The sequence below is a fragment of the Aotus nancymaae genome, unplaced genomic scaffold, assembly GCF_030222135.1.
Source record: "Aotus nancymaae isolate 86718 unplaced genomic scaffold, 86718_ANA_hifiasm-v0.15.2.pri h1tg000016l, whole genome shotgun sequence".
In the NCBI taxonomy this organism is placed as follows: domain Eukaryota; kingdom Metazoa; phylum Chordata; class Mammalia; order Primates; family Aotidae; genus Aotus; species Aotus nancymaae.
In genome coordinates, this window is record NW_026988428.1 from 75,071,414 (window position 1) to 75,087,114 (window position 15,701).

General features: G+C 42.2%; 1 protein-coding gene across 7 annotated transcripts in view; it reads left to right on the forward strand.

The window, feature by feature from the left end:
- The window catches only part of ETV6 (ETS variant transcription factor 6), a 251,308-nt gene that overhangs the window by 95,311 nt on the left and 140,296 nt on the right, over nucleotides 1-15,701 (forward strand). The gene's annotated exons all lie outside the window — the stretch shown is intronic.

A 15,701-nucleotide genomic window follows, 5' to 3' on the forward strand; every position in this document is an offset into this window, starting at 1 on the left:
AACAAGACCTAGATCCAGAATCAAGGGCAGGGTTTGCTAAGGAGGTCAGGCCAGCATGGGCTGGGGTGACTTGGCCCGGAACTCTACAACAGGTAGGAGGGGGAGCCCAGAATGGGGCACCTGCTGCTGAGTCCATGGATGGAGAAGGACCTGTGTAAAGCACTGAGTTTAAACCCTGCACTCAACTCTTAAGAGGGGTTCTCAACACGTTTATTCAACTGGAAAGTGTTTATTAACAGTGTTTTGAAGCAAGTGGGATTTTTGTTGAGGTTGTAGGATAATTCAGGGTCATATGGAGATTTTTATTCTATCAGTATCTGCCCTCTCATCTAGATGAGACACATCAGAGGCAAATCTCTGAAAATTAGATTGATTTATTTTTGTAGTCTGAACCGAGGAAAATAACTACTTGTTCTTCTATCTCCTGGTGATCTAATGTATGTAAAATGTTGTCTTACCGTGAGACAATGCATATTAATTTTCTAAGCATTTGATGAAAGGAGTGGATGAGGGAAGCAGCATTGGTCTTTGAACCTAGGTCAGAAAGAAATGGAAGCCATTGCATGAGAATAATGCATCATGGTTTGCCTGGCCTTTTTCATGTATTTTAATTCGTGATTTTCTCAGGAGTTCATTGGTCAGTCAACGCAGTTGTCTCCATCTCATAGCCAAGGGGACTGAGACTCAGATCTGCCCGTGCCCTCCTTTTTTTTGTAGTTTTCAGGGGAAGAGTAAGTGTGGAGGAAGCAAATGAGTGTGTTTGTTCCGGCTTAGACTTTTGTTACTTTTTAGCCTTGCAAGGAAGGGGAGGAAAGCCAATAATGATGGATGGCTAGAATTGGAGAGAGAATGAATGAATGCAAGTTGCATTAAACTGTAAAGTTAGTCTCGGTAAGAGGTTGTTTATATGGTGGTATCAAGGGTGTATCTTATGTGGCATTCCTCCTTTTAAGAAGGGTTCTTTCAGGTGCAACATCAGTCACAGCATAGAAAGCCTGTGTTGCTTTGCTTGCTTTTCTTTCTTTCTCTTTTTTCTTTTCTTTCTTTCTCTTTTCTTTCTCTCTTTTTCTTTCTTCCCCTCCCTCCCACATCCCCTCCTTCCTCCCCTCCTTCCCTTCCCTCCCTCCCTCCCTTCCTCCCTTCCTTCCTTCCTCTTTCTTTCTGTCTCTCTCTGGGTTTGTTTGTTTTTTGAAACAGGGTCTTGCTGCTCAGTCACCCAGGCTGGAGTACAGTGGCACAGTCATGACTCACCAGCCTTGACTTCCTGAGCTCAAGTGATCCTCCCGTCTCAGCCTCCCAAGTGGCTGGGATGCACCACCATGCCCGAATAATTTTTAAATTTTTTTCATGGAGACAGTTTTGCCATGTTGCCCAGACTAATCTCAAACTCCTGGGCTCAAGCAATCCTCCTGCCTCTGTCTCTCAGAGTGCTGGGATTACAAGCATGAGCCACTGCATCTCTCTCCTGTGCCACTTTGCCACAACTGCTTTACCTGCAGCCTGGGAGTCAGGCCAGCAAGTGACAACACTCCAAGCACAGGCATGCTCTCAAGGAACTTTGAGTCATGTATTTTTACTTTGTATAGAACTTCCATTTTAATTCTGTTTTCTCCTAGTTAGAGACTTATCTTTTTTCTGAGGGGTGCAAATAATCCGTTGGAGAAGTTTAAACCCATTTGAAGGTTCAAACTCAAGATGGTAGAAACAGGTCATATCCAACAGAGTGCCCCAAGCTCTAAGAATTCTGGCTGGGCTGTGTCTTTTAGGTGTCTCCTAAAAAGTCTTGTGGCCAAGTTCAGGAGTGACCCAGATGAGGAGAGGTTGCAATGCGTAGTGATGATTTGTGTTGGGGAGGAGAGCTGAAACTTTGCAAAGTGGCGTCCTGAACCAACTTGTTTTTCAGCTTCTAGGGAAATTTGTTAGGTAATTAGAGAGAGAGAGAGAGAGAGAGAGAGAGAGAGAGAGAGAGAGAGAGAGAGAGGAGACTTAATTTGATGGAGCCTAAACCCCACTGTCTTCTTCCTGCTGAGTGCTAAGGGGCTCATGGTCTCTGAGGCCAGAGGGCAGGAAAACACCTTCATTCCCTGTGGCCTCCAGTATGGGAGTCTCTGATGACTGTCATTATTGGAGAAAAGAAGGAAGAGGAACATGAGTCTGCTTCCGTCGTCATCTCTCCGGAGTTTTGATGTTTCTGAAACGATGGGGATAGTGCATGGCCCCCGCTCACCCCTGTGAGCCACTGCCCTGATATCCGTCCAGAGCAGTGTACATGCTCGCCACCAGCACCGGGGATGGTGAGTGCAGCAGAGAGATGGAATTCTTAATTTATTCAATTTTAATTAAAAAACACAATTCAGTTGTTAAAAACCTATTTAGGCGTGTTTGGAATAGCTTGGTTATATGAATTTACCTTTTCAGCTGTGAATTTTATGAACTCTAAATACAGATCAAGTATTTCCAGCAAAAATTTAGTGTCGGATTTGAAATGTGCTCTAATGTAAACTAGATACCAGATTTCAAAGACTTAGTATGAAAAAAATAAAATATCTCATTAATTTTGTACATTGATTATATGTCGAAAGACTGTTTTGGCCACATTGAGTTAGGTGTCATATGTTATTTAGATTCATTTTACCCGCCTCCTGTTTTTCATGTAGCTACCAGAAAATGTTAAATTACACACGGGCTGCCCTTACATTTCTGTGGGACAGTGTGTGTCTAAACAATGCTTTATGGAATCCATCAGAAGCATTATGGGAGTTTCTAGGGAAAGTTGCTGGACTTCAGAAGTTACAGTCATAATTTTTCCTGTTGTGTTAACATGTTGCTTGATACGGATGGGTTTATGATAATTGAGGGCTGGAAATTGGTTTTAATAAGTGTAAGTTAACTGAGAGGATAGCTTTGCCTGTGTTAATCAGAATGATTTTTAAATGCATTTTCACACACTCAGAATCCACTGATTCTCATGGGAACAAAACACTACATTTGTGCGTTGTCATTTGTGCCCATTGGGTCCTTGTACCTTTAGGCAGAACTCTTGATGATTGTGAGTGTAGATTTCATTTCCTTGTGGCAAGGAATATAAAGTAATACGACCGAAGGGGAATTCCATTGCATGAAAGGAATTATTAGTGCTTGTCTAGCTCCTGTTTCAACCCTGTAAGTTCCAAGTGATTTTCAGAGTCCCTTCTTCAACTTTGTTAAACTTTCCAGATTTTCCTATTTATAGATTTCAGTTGTTGGCAGCTACATGTTGGAACCGTCGTTGAAGCCCCTGGTAAGCCTTGATGCTGTAGCACGCTTTCACAGCTTGGTTTGCAAGTTGCTTTCTAAAGATGCAAAGAGAATTACTACCCACTCTAGTAATTTGAACAACCCAGTGAATTTCAGATATTAAAACCATATTGATGCCACTGTTCTGGAATTCTATCACTATTTTAGAATTGCATTTTACCTAAAGGACAGAGAGATAGAATACTAATAATATCAAGATGCTCAGAAACTGTTGAGTATTTTGTTTTACAGGAAGAACTTAAATTTCCAGTGGCTTTAAGACATTTTTTTTTTTTTATTAAGGACGGAGTAAATAAATATGCTAGGTTCTTAAGTAAACTACTCTTATCCTTCAGAACCACTTTGTACATAGACTTTATCGTGCTGGCCATTTATAGTTTTTAAAATGCTATAGGCAGAGGGTATACTTCGGAGAAAGGAGGCTTAATTTGATGGAGCCTAAACTCCACTGTCTTCTTTCTGCTAAGTGCTAAGGGACTCATGGTCTCCGAGGCCAGAGGGCAGGAAAACACCTTCATTCCCTTGTGTCCTTCTCTGTAAGTGGCCTCCAGTATGGAGGACTCTGATGACTGCTGCTGTTGGAGAAAAGAAGGAAGAGGAACATGGGTCAACTTCCATTATCATCCCTCCGGAGTATATGATGTTTCTGCAAGGATGGGGATATCACGTGGGCCCCACTCATGCCTGTGAGGCGCTGCCCGGGTATCCATCCAGAGCAGTTTCGTGGTTCATTCAGGGACCTTGTTAGCCCTTCAGCGTCAGTTTCTACATCTGTCAGGTAGGTTTTCTGCTAGTTCTGGTGACATGACTCCTGGGGCTATTAGGAGGCTATAGCAGCATGTAATTGAAGGGTTTTTATCTTGGTAAAGCCTAGGTAGACTCAAGGTTTCTAGTAGTTTAGTGTTCTAAGATTTTATTAACAAGTCAGCTGCTTGGAGTTCAAGGCATTTCTTCAGATTATAATCAGTTGATAATTCAGTGTGTAAAAATAAAGACCGAACCACAGTAAGCAGCAAGTTTACTGTAAGGAAAAGATGTGTCCCACTGGCCACTTTAAAATGGCACAGGTTCATCTCTGTAGCAACCTGGACAGCCATCATGTGGAATCATTCCCCTCATCCAGGGAACAGCGGTTCCCCAATCTCCAGTCTCTCCATTATCCAGCATGAGAAAGGGTCCTGGACCCCGATCACATGAAGACAGACAGACACACCCTTTGGATGCAAGAGAGGGAAGGGAGTGCAGGCCAGAAGTGGAGTGGGTGTTCATTTCCTCTTCCTTCTTTTTTATTAACCTTGTCTTGCTCCTGCCACACACAAGTGCAGCCAGTGCTCAGGACACCGCTCCATGTGGAGCTCCAAAAAGTTAAGCTGAGAAGTCTTCCTGGGAGTGGACATGGTGGGAGCCGCAGAGGTAATAGGGAGAAAATAGCAACTGTGGCTCAGGCACTGCCTGGAGCAGTTGTTCATGTGTAGGTCAGGTAGTCATCACACAGAAATTTTCTGTATTACACAGATAATCTCTTTTATAGTTAGAGGTAAGACAGTGATAATTTACTCACGAGGGAAGAACAATTAGCAAATTGATTAATGTGATTTCTAAAACCTGTTGTGAAAGAGAATCATTTAACATGTCTTGATTTATTCTGCTTATTTATGTCTTGATTTAAGATAGTGATTTGCAACTTTAACTCTGCATATTGGAATCACCTGGGAGCTTTAACAGCGTTAATGCCTGTCTCCCATCCCTGCAGATTTACTTGGATATTAGTATTGCGTTTTAAAGTTTCTCCGGGTGATTCTAATACACAGATAACAGTCAGAATGCCCGATTTAAAATGTGCTTCCTAAATTGTTAGCGGATCCTAAGTGCGTGTTTTCTACGTACTGTTGCACACTAATAGTTTTAATGAAGGCACAGGATCTTATGTAAACTATTAATTAGTCTTAACTACAGAGCTATAAGAGTTTTCTTCTTATTTCAAGCTGCTTAATATTCTGTTAATCACTTGTCGTCATGCATACACACTTCTACATGCCATTCTCATTCATTTACTTTTTAGAATGGTATGAATGCCGATGGCATTTGCAGGGTAATAGTCACCTTGTCGGCAGAACTTGCTTTAGTAATTAGTTGTCAGAAATAAAACTCCCCGGACTTTCTACCCATGACCACAGTGAAGGAAATAATGCCTTTTCTGAGTCCCTATTCCTAAGAATCAGGAAATTTCTTTCATGTTTAACAAGTATAGGTAGAAATTACTTGCCAAGGTGATTATGATTTCTGGAAAAGTATTTTTTTTTTTTTAAGGAAACACAGGTGTGTAACACTCCTGATCAGTATATAAGACTGTTTGTTACTTTTTTGAATTATAAAAGGAGGATAAATTCTGCCTCCTTCCTCAGTCACTATCAATCTTCAGTCTTATTTTGAATTAAGTTAATTTCCCATTTTACAACATAAAGACAAGTTTCTTTTTTTTTTTTGAGACGAAGGTTTCACTCTTGTTACCCAGGTTGTATACAGTGGTGCAATCTCAATCTCAGCTCACTGCAGCCTTCACCTCCCGGGTTCAAGTGATTCTCCTGCCTCAGCCACCCGAGTAGCTGGGATTACAGGCACCCACCACCATGCCTGGCTAGTTTTTGTTTTTTGTTAGAGACGAGGTTTTGCCATATTGGCCAAGCTGGTCTCGAACTCCTGATCTCAGGTGATATGCCTACCTCAGCCTCCCAAAGTGCTACGATTACAGGCTTGAGCCACCGTGCCCAGCAAGACAAGTTTAATTCTTAAAGCTTACATAAAAAGTAATGTTTAATTTGGAATTTCTCAAATTCTTCATCATAATAATGCCTTGCATTAGTAGAGAACCTTTGTTGCAAGAAGATCAAAATATTTTATAAGCTTCATCTGATTTTTCTTTTTCCTTTTTTTTTTTTTTTGGAGACAGTCTCTTGCTCTGTCACCCAGGCTGGAGTGTAGCAGCACAATCACAGCTCACTGCAGCCTCAACCTCCTGGGCTCAAGTGATCCTTCCCCCTCAGCCTCCCGAGTAGCTGGGACCACAGGTACTTGCCACCATGCCTGGCTAATTTTTCATATTATTTGTAGAGATGGGGTTTTGCCATGTTGCCCAGGCTGGTCTCGAACTGCTGAGCTTGAGGGATCCTCCTGCCCTGGCCTCCCAAAGTGTTGAGATTACAGATGTGAGCCACTGCACTGGACCTCTTTTATCTTTGAAATAACATCGTGTTAACGGCAAAGGCGGGGTATTGTTATCCCAATCTCTCACACAGCAACACTGAGGAGATACTGACTCATTTCTTTTACGTTACTTTTTAAGTACAGTATTGTTTGGTTTTGCTCAAAATTATTTTGGTAGTAAACATTTTCCAGAGATATAAATCTTTTCCAGACGCATTTGCGCTTGTTACTTAGGTAGAGTTCATGAGACTTTTCCTATTTCTATTTATTTCGGAGTCTGAAAGTGACCCAGGAATCACATCATCTATGTAGAGTGAGGGAATTTCTTCAGTTTGACTGTGGTCCTGGTTGTAACCCAGCCTTCTCCCTTACAGAGGCGGGTGAGGGTTGCGGTGTCCCTTAGGGCCTGGCGGGTCATCATACAAACAGCTTTGCCGGGGCTGCCTGGAGACTGGGCCCGTGGCAGGCTAGTATTAAGTACAGGGCATCATTCAGCGGTTCTCCACACTCCCCTCATTTGAATGAGAATGTACATCTCCCCTGGCTCTCCTGTCAGATCTTTAAAACCTAAAGTTTCTTATTAGGCGTGTGTGGTCCATTTCAGCTGTAGACATTTTGAAAAGATAAATCACAGGGCAAAACATCTTTTTAGTTTTAAAGAAGGTCTGAGTTGCAGCTCACCGGGGGTTGTAAGTCAGAGCCGCCGCTTTTCTGAGTCTTCCTTTTACAAGACTTCCAGGATATAGCCGTTAAAGGACATGAGAAAGAGCAAAGCCCTGAGTGATGCTGTGGCAGGAAGAAGAAAGCCACTTGAGGAAGAGGTGGAGGGTTTACGAAGAGGCAAAGAACGCAGGTGAAGGGAGGGAGGAGTTCATAGTTAATGCTCAGGTTCCAAGCCCTTTGGGCTGCCACTGGCTGCAGGAGCCTGACTTTCATCCTTTACTTCTGCCCAGGTTTTAAGACTTGGGAGTCGCTGGGGGAGCTTCCACCCCAGGGCCACTGTGAGGGATGTACAGGAGCAGTCACGTGGCAATAGTACATGCCTGGAAGGTATCTCTCATTTGGGGGGAGATTGAGAAGCGCTGTCTAATGGTGCCCTTGATACAACTAAATAGCAACTCTCTCAGTTCATTACTTGCTAGCCCCAGGCAGGGACAACGCAGATTGGCTAATTATAATAGCCAGACCATTAAAGGGAATAGCATTAATGGAGGAGAAAGCAGCTAATAAAGAGCCGAACTTGGCCACTTTGTTGTGCCCAGGATACAAGCTGCTGTTAATTTAAGTACCTGTTTCTTCTGCTGTTAAAACTAGAAAGAAAGGATTTAGTGACCCTCTTTCAAAAGGTGGATCACAAGCCTAGAGGCATTGCTGGACAAATTCAACAGCAAGACTTTATTTCTTCCCCAGAGGTGACACCTGATGGCACTGTATAAATAAAGTCACTCCACCTTTCTTATGCCGAAGTGATGCTGCTGACCTGCTATCAGTAGGACATGGACTTTTATGGTGTTTCCAGGAGTGGTGATGTGTGTTGCTGAGCTCATCTCATCTCGGCTTTGAGCGAAGACAATCATCTATATCATGGCAGGGATTAGAAGTATAGTCTGGGGCTGTAGAATGGTGTGATTTAAAATTTCCCATGCAGCTTCAATGTGTTGTAACCTTGCCTGCGTGTACATCCACACTGGGTTCCAGCCACATGAGCTGGGCCACCTTCATCGACTTCCCTGGTAACCACAGCCTGACATTACAAGGAATCACAGTGTTAGTTTCTGCTTACTGTCCATGTCAGAAGTATCTAAGGAAATTCAGGGGAAAAAAAAAAAAAGAATTTAATGACATCTCAAGAGTGGAAAATATCTTAATTAAAATGTTTTAAAATTTGAACAATAAACCGATTTGAGGTTTTTACTTTGGTGCTTGTCTTTAAAGAAATTGCTCCTAGTTCTAGAACTTAGTGCTTTTTCAAATTGTATTCAGTAGAGCCCTAGGATCCTGTGAGGGGGGATAGGGGACCAATTGATAAAGAAGGGGACTATGGTGTCATGTTTTATTTAGAGCTGTTTTACCCACACTGTAATTTATAAGCTCTGACTTACCAGGGAATATAAGATTGTATAGAACCAGCATCTTGCAGTTATTTTTGTTGTTGTTGTTGTTTTTTGTGATGGAGTCTTACACTGTTGCCCAGGCTGGAGTGCAGTAGTGCGATCTTGGCTCACTGCAACCTGCGCCTCCCGGGTTCACACAATTCTCCTGCCTCAGCCTCCTGAGTCGCTGGGATTACAGGTGCACACCACCACACCCCACTAATTTTTTGTATTTTTAGTAGAGACGGGGTTTCACTATGTTGGCCAGGCTGGTCTCGAACTTCTGACCTTGTGATCCACCCGCCTCGGCCTCCCAAAGTGCTGGGATTACAGGCGTGAGCCACTGCCCCCAGCCCGCATCTTGCAGTTATAAGAAACCTTTAAGTTCTCCTACTCCATCTCCTTCCCAGTGCAAAGAACCTGTTTTAGAGTAACTTTTCAGCCTCAGCGTTAAGTCAGCTTTAGGAGAACAGTAAATCGCCCACATATCTGGAGCCTTCAGCTGTTGGAAAGGCCTTCCTTCTAGTGCATGGGTATCTTGCTGGCTCTGCCCTCTGCTAATACAAGCAAGCCTTGAGTCTTTCTTAGACTTGTCCTTCTTATATTTAAAGACATCTCCGAAGATATTTTCAATCTTTTTTTCCCCTACAGGCCACATGTATCCTTAATGCCTTCATCCATTCCCCGCTTGGGAGTGTGCATCTTCAGGCCATTGGAGAGGTCCTGCTTGGACTGCAGCCACTGTGATTTCTGGGGGCAGACTCAGCTCCTTCTTGGTATAGAGATCTGCCCACTATAGGCACCAAATAGATGTTGGCAGGCTTCTTTCCTCCTTACTGCTTCTATTTATCTCACCTGTACTTTTAGATTTGCTGCTCTTGGATCAGTGGGTAAGAATAAGGGAAATGTCTTTTGTTGTTGGTAAAGACAATGTTAGGGGTAGAAAGTAATATGTTTTTACTCAAAAAATACACAACGCGATTTCTAATCAAGGCCAAGTTATCATTTGCACAAGCAACCTGGAAATGCCTCTTGGTCCTACTATTGATGGTGTCCCATGGTTCATACAGATCCCTGTATGAGTTCAGATGGCTACTCCTGCTCAGAGGTCATGCCACGAGAACCTGTCTCATACATCAGATAGATTCCACTTCCTTCAGCTGAATGCGTTTACCCCTCAGTCTGTGCTGCCCATAGGATAAGCATCATGCATAAGAAGGTGGGTGCCTCGGCTTCGGCATCTCTGTTGAGTCACCCTCAAGAATCCCACTGGAATTCTGTGAGGAGTGAGGATGCAAAGCCATGAAATATTCCAAGGCTGCTATGGTTCTCACAGGTTTAAACTTACCTGTTGGAATTCCCCATTGTAAAGTCATTATTGGCTGGTTGGCATTACGAAGCAGTTCAGAGAAGTTAGACCAGTCTGCACCCAAATACCAGCCACACCATCTCCTGAGCTAGTGACTTGAACTGCGGTTTTCAAGTCAGTTTCCTCATTGTGGAATGGAGATAATGATGCCTTCCTTGCAGGGTCATTGTGAGGCTGAAATAAAATAAAGGCCTCATAGGAACACATACCATGTGCTTCCTTAATGCTAGCTCTCTTTCCTGATTGTGGTAGTGACTGTATTTTCCAGTTAAAATTGTACCACGTGTTCTGAGAGGTGTAAGTATTTATATATAACTACCAATATGTATTGATGGGTAAAATGACACAGAACTTTAATTATTGGGGCCATCCTGGAAATTCTAGGACTTATGATTATATAATTTGTAATGCCTGATACAGGCCTAGCCTCCTAGTTGACACTTGATGAATGCTGAAATATTTATTAATCATAGGGAGGAAAAAAAAAATCTCAGTGACCTTTTACAGCAATGTTCGATTGCAGGGCTTACTGTTAATTTTTTTTTTTTTAAACCTTACTCTGCAAAGATAATACAGGTCTGGGTAAGAGGAAGACTTAAGATGCTTTGACTTAATTGTATTCATTTGACAGAAGCAATATATGGCCTTCTGATTTTAGGATGTAACCATCCAGAAAGGCAGAAGAAATGGACAGTTTCAGTTCTAAACAAGAATCTGAGTGTCTCATGTCCTGAACCATCTACATAAACTAGAGAAAGTGCACTCCTTTAGACTGGTGAAGCGGGCCCCTTGGAAGATCCCCACGTCAACATTGAGTTCGGTTTGTCCGGCGCACCCTCTCCCTGAGGGCTGAGTGGGCTATCTGGGTAACCTAGGGAGGAGACTCCAGACGCCAGGAATATAGTTCCCACCCATCCTAATTTTCACAGGGTACACCCATTTTTTTTTCCCCTTGGAAGTACTGATATATATTCTGCAAGATGAATGTTGAGAGCCAAACATCATTTGGCTTGTAAAAATCTAATGACTCAGCATCTAGAGGGATGTTGCTTTCAGGGCGGGAGGACACTGGACACCAGGAAGAAAGCCAGCTTGGGCCCCCGGTTTAGACATCTGGTACCTCTCTGGATGAAAAGAAATCATGAACAGCTTCACTTCTGTGATTTGATGGATTTGGGTTTTGTCAGAATTTGTATTTGAATCTCTGTGGTGTTCTTTCTAGCCCAGATGCTAGGGTATGCTGTTTCTTCCTGGGGAGATTCCAAAAATGTTACTGTCTGTGGCTGTGTGTACAATGTATATTTAGAAAAGAAGATTGGCATTTGCATCTTCTCTCAAATTCTTTACGTTTATCTCACTGAATTTTGGAGTGGACAAAATATTCAATATTTTTTTCAAGTGAAAAAAAAGTTGACTTTCAAGAGAGTATTACTTTAGGCTCTTGTGTATGTCTGTTTGTGCTTTCCTCGTGGCAGAAAGCTAGAAAACTGTGGAGCTCAAATTTTAGCATATTTATTTTGTTGGTAATATGTCTATAGCTTGTTAATGAAAGCTTACTTAATGAAAGCCAGCATCACCATCACTTGAATCATTTTTGCAGCCAGAAGAGTGTACTTAAATAATTGTGTATTCAGACTTCAGTTTAGTAAATTTCAATAAATAGCTTCCCATAGGAGAGGTTTCGTCTATTGAATCTGTAGAAGTTGATGATACTACAAGCATCAGCTTTCTCAGGCAGCTTTTCTAAACACCTGCACGGTGGAAAAGAGATCCTTCTCTCAAAATATTGAATATTGCTGGCATGACCACTCTGTCACTGGTGCCTGCTGTTTATCATCTTATCTGGGTTGCAGGTTTCTTCGCAGTGATGGGACACCGAAGTGCAATGGGATGAAAGCTTGCCTGTGGCATTTTTACCCTAGCTGCGGGGAAATGGCCACCATCCTGTGTCCATGACACTTGTCCTCCTCAGGACTTTCAACGTAGGCTTCAGAAGCCATCACTGGGGGCAGTCCTGGCATTTATAATGGGGATAGGGACAATTTTCAGGAAAAGTTTCTATATCAAGGGCATCTCAGTTCTGCAGCAGAGGAATCTTAGAAATTACCTGCAAACCATCTTTTTGCAAGCACAACCAACTTTATTTCTGTTTTTCTTAATTCCAAAAATGTTTTATTTCCAGACTGTTAACATTTAGTTAGCAGTAGGCTCTAAGTTTCCCAACCCCTCAGCCTTTTCAGAGGGTAAAATAACAAATGTGTAAATGTGCCAGGGGATCCCTGTGATTTATGGAAGCTTTCTATTCAATAATTTTGAAGAGGGAAAGACCTTTTGGTAATAATATTCATTTTTTGACTCTTCTGTTATAATATGCAACCTGAGGGTAGGGGTGGGTGGACATGGGAGAAATGCGATTCTTCTACTGAGCACAAAATGTATATGCCTGTTTTACAGGGAAGTCATGGGCTCCTAAGCATTCAGTTTAAAAATGAGCAAAATTAGATGGGTACCCTTCATTGGCCCTTCATGGTTAGGGGAGGAATGGAAAAGGAAATGTAACTCATTTTGGCTTCGGTCCTTGCGCTTTCAAGAGACCACCCTACTCCGTACTCCATTTTTTTTTTTAAGCTTTCTGTAATGGTTAGTGAAATTTACATTTCAGCCCTTGCCTGCAACAGTTTTCAGCCTGTTTTCTCTTCCCAGTGCTTTATGCTGCCTCCTTGACACCCTGCTCGTAGGTATCACCGTTGGCCTCAGAAATTGCAGTGCTTTCCTTTTGTTCCGCTGGTTGGTTTGATAGGTTGTATCTGCACATTTGAGAGCAGCAGGTTTTATTTTTTACAGCATCTAAACAATAATGGAACCACATCACGGCATTCTTAGTCACATCATTGACCTCCACCAGCAGTTTATCCCCCTACAACACTTGAATACATTAATATCACTGTCTGTAGCATTTTAATTTAATTAGAGCAGTGGTTATAATCCTCTTGGGAAAATCTTTATCCCCCCTCCCCCCCAACACACACCCACTCCCCGTGATATTAAAAGAAAGCAACTCTGTTTTTCATCTGCTTTCGAGGTGAGTGAGCTGTAAGCTGGGACTCTCACCACCACCCCCTCCTTTGTTGGGGGTGAGTAAGGAGAGTAAAGAGGATCCCTTTATTTGGGAAATTGGATGTTAGGGTTCTTAAGCTTCTCTGTTTCCGTGTCTCCATCTGAGATAGTGGTATTTGCTTAATTTTCCAACTGCCGATAGTCTGCTGATGTGCCAGGGTAGGTAGATGTTAAGTGTGCGGTTATTGCAGTAGTGTCAAAAAAAAATGAGGACTGTGAGAGTCACTCTAGAGATTCACAAAAAGAGACAAAAGGAGTATCTGTAGCGTGGGATTCCCGAGACTGTGTTTTGTTCTTTTTGGAATGGAGCCCACACACTGTACAGCATCTTTTTGGGGTCCCCGAGTGCTCTGTAGCCACTGAGCCCAGAGTTACCTTAGCATGCCATGGTTGCCAGAAGAGTACTCTCAGGCCCTAGAAGCACATTTTGCATTTGTCCGTCTTGGTCAAGGTAACCTCTCTTTTGTTGCTGACATGTCTCTTCATTAAACCTTTGAAAAAGAGCTTATGGTGTGGAAAACTGTCCTCCAGCTGAATAGAAACCATCAGGAATGTGAGGAGATCGGTGGGCCACAGTTTCTTCTTCTCTGGCCTTCCTTTTCTAAGTTTTCATCGTGAAATAGCACAGTTGTCTCCATCTAAAATTGTTTGGACTGGGTTTGTAGGGGGTGGCATCAAATCCCAGAGCAGGTGCAGAAGTGTGGTATTTCAGTGAAAGGTCAGGGAGCCATGTAGAAGTGAAAGCACACCAAGGGGTTGCTTTTAAAGAGAGCACAGTGAAATGAAGGTCTGATGCAAATGATAGTTTAGTAAATCACAGGATATACACTTTCAGGGTAATAGCTAACCAGACTCTCTTGTCAGTAGGCTGGAGATGGAGTTCCCAAGAAATGAAGTGCGGTCAGCCTGGAGGTCTGGGTTTCTTCCAGCTTGCCTTGGTGGAGCTGGGGGAGGCAGGGATGAGGCGGCCCCACTCTGGTAAACTAGCCAGAGGGTCCTGTGAGTTTCTCTTTGCTTCAAGGGAAAGAAGAGTCACTGAATTTCAAACTGTTACTTTGTTTTTTTCTTGCACTAATGCAGCGCAATTTGAGGACCCTTTGCCTGCTGGTGTTTTCTTCACCAAGTTTCACTTCTGCAAAATCCCTAACAAAACAGAAAGCTATTTCCGAGAATAAAGTTAATGGTAGATATCTAGATATATAAAGGGATTGGGGCGGGGGGGGGGGGGTCAGACAAGAGTTGAAGAGTATGGAGAATTTGTGAAATTAGAAAAACAGACTTTTGAAATGCTCAGAAGTCCACCTCACCTTTAAAACCTCTGAACAGATTTTCTGTTTCGTGTGTGTGTGTGTGTGTGTGTGTGTGTATGTGTGTATGTGTTCGCTTTGTTCATCCCAAACTATCCCAAACCACCAAAAAGTATAACCTATCCTTAAATTAAAGTTTCTCAAAATATGTGTGATGCTTGGTAAAGTTCAAGAAAAGTACAGTTGAAGGTTTTGCCTCTGGGTGACTTTTCACAGGATGTTTTAATTGACACAGACATGAAACCTGGGATATATGTGCCTGCCCATCATTAAGAAATTCACCAGGAAACTTCAGGATGTATGTTTAAACAAATATTCCAACTGCCCTAGTTGCTTCTGGTGGGTGCCTTAGGGAAGGTATAGCAATTCCATTTGGAAATTGTAACAATATGTATACATTCATTTAAAATCAAAACTTCCTACCACAACTGCCAAACTTTCCAGGCTATGAGCAGAGGAGAAACTTTAATTTGGTTATAGGGCCGGGGACTTCCCTGCTTCCCTTTGCACATTTGATGATACGTAAAATGTTAAAGAATTATCTTTCCAAAACGCAAACACCGCCTCCCCTTTACTTCAATGTACGATTTTCTTTTGCTCCTGATTTTTCTTTTCTTAGTGGCATCTTACTGGTCTTTCCTTTCCACCATATTTTTGGACATTGTATGCTCCACTTTACATTGCCCTGTTAAACTACAGACACTCCTGAAGTTATGTTTACCTAGGGACTGCAAGTCAACCTAGTTGGTATGTTGATCTAAGATGCAAATTGCACTGCTGTTCTGCTGAACCCAATAGTTGGTTTCTTGCCATTATTTGCTGTATTTTAACTTAAAACTTACAATAATCCTTCCCACCTCATCTAGTTTGTTTTAATTGATCTAGCAAATGCTTCTTGTTTGAATTTAAATGGAGGATCCACTGAAGCTCTCCCCACCCTTTGACAGTCAATAAGGGGTCCAACAGTACTTCTTTTAAATTCAAATAATTCTTTGAATTAACTATGAAATACTTCAGAGGGAAAGGAAATATTGATTCTGAGATGGAGAATGAAGGAACAAGGAGATATTCATTACTATTGCAGATAATTCCTTGCAATGAAGGAAGAAATTAGACGTTGGATATTTTTGGTTGTGGTTGCCGTATGGTGAGTTGTGGACAATAGAAACATCTTGCTTGTGGATTTAAGTTCTAAATCTAGAACTCATCTTTGAAGCTGTCACTTTACTTGTTCGGCTGATTCTCTGTGGAAGTGAATCTAGAATCATACTTTGATTAGAAGCTGGGAATATTACTACAGAAGAGGAAATGTGG